At 32.1% G+C, this 1,442-nt stretch overlaps 1 long non-coding RNA gene across 1 annotated transcript; it reads left to right on the top strand.

Moving 5' to 3' along the window:
- On the top strand, positions 1 to 742 carry LOC140966389 (uncharacterized). Its single transcript, XR_012173339.1, has 2 exons — positions 1 to 85; positions 280 to 742. It is a non-coding gene; the product is annotated as an uncharacterized lncRNA (long non-coding RNA).
- Positions 743 to 1,442: the final 700 nt, after the last annotated feature.

A 1,442-nucleotide genomic window follows, 5' to 3' on the forward strand; every position in this document is an offset into this window, starting at 1 on the left:
GAATGCTCCTAGTGCCAATGCAATTCTTTCTGGGGAGGCCTCTTATAGCCATTTTATATTCAGATTCGATTTTAAAGACTGGAAGGTACTTAAGTAATACTTGAAGTTTTAACTTGCCATTATTTTTTATTACACCTCTAGATATTGAGAACATCCAATTGTCACCACTAAGATGACATAATTAAATGGAAGATGGAACAACAACCCCTTTTCCCCTGCAAAATGCAAAAATGCAATATATCATCTACCTACAAGTTTTCTGATAATGTTGTCTTGCAGTTAATGTTGGCTTCTGTTGGGGTTGGAGATGAACTAATGCCACATAGACGTAAAGTAAGTCATCCTAGTAGTACTCAACCAAATTTAGTAGCTGAAGAAGCTGAAGCGGCACCACCCACAACACCTATAAGAAAATTGTCCCGGAATCGAGGTTTAGTTATGCAGGAGCAAGTCGTCGTTGAAGACTCTCCTGAAAGTGGTGATACTGCTGCCGTTAGAGCTGCTGCTATACGGAAGGGAAAGAGGAAACTCACGTAAAAATGGTCCACAGAGATCGGGCTCATGATTTCCGGATAAATTTGCCATTTTTATTGTATGCAAATGCTTATTTTGCACTAGTTTAGCTTCAGAGTTTGTATTATGCCAATATCTCCTCGGTTGAAATATATACGCGTAAGCACATTTGTAGTGAAATCTAGTCGTCGGGGTATGATCGTTTTACTTTTCTATATACGAGTAATTATGTGATTGTTTTTTTACCATCGATTTTGATCCTTTCAACACCGTAATTTTTTATGTGATGATATTTCAATATAAGTAATTTATTTATAAAAGAAATAAAATTTGATTAGTAAAAAATAATTTTTAAATAATTAATATTTTCATATGCTTTAAATCTAAAATTTGACGGAGATTTCACAAAATTAATTGGACGCTTTACGTTATTTTTCAATTATTTAACTACTCCCTTATAATATTTTTATATTTAGAATAACTTGATCTTCTATTAATTTTATTAATATATGCAATTTAATATCTCTAATTCAATTTTTATTACTTATTATGCACCATCTTTCAAGGGGTTTTTTCACCGTTTACAACAAATTTCTTAAAAACTTAATAAAATAACGTTAAAAAAAAGTTAACATATTAACGTGTCGTGACTTAAAATCTTTTTTTTTTAAAAAAACAAGTCACGCCTCTTCAATTTTTTTTTTTAAAAAAGCAAGTCACGCCTAATCAAGAGGCGTGACTTGCCTTTAATTTTTTTTTTCTAAATGACTAGCTTTTTTAAGTAAGTCACGCCTATCGGACTAGCGTGTTTTTTTTTTTTTTAAATATTTGCTGGACGCTGGTGGAAGAAGTCTGTCATCTGAAACACCGACGACCCAATGCAATCAATAATGCATGTTTCTTTCTTTTATTTCACAAAGAAGACGTTA

The sequence above is a fragment of the Primulina huaijiensis genome, unplaced genomic scaffold (assembly GCF_012295235.1).
Source record: "Primulina huaijiensis isolate GDHJ02 unplaced genomic scaffold, ASM1229523v2 scaffold205898, whole genome shotgun sequence".
NCBI classification, from domain to species: domain Eukaryota; kingdom Viridiplantae; phylum Streptophyta; class Magnoliopsida; order Lamiales; family Gesneriaceae; genus Primulina; species Primulina huaijiensis.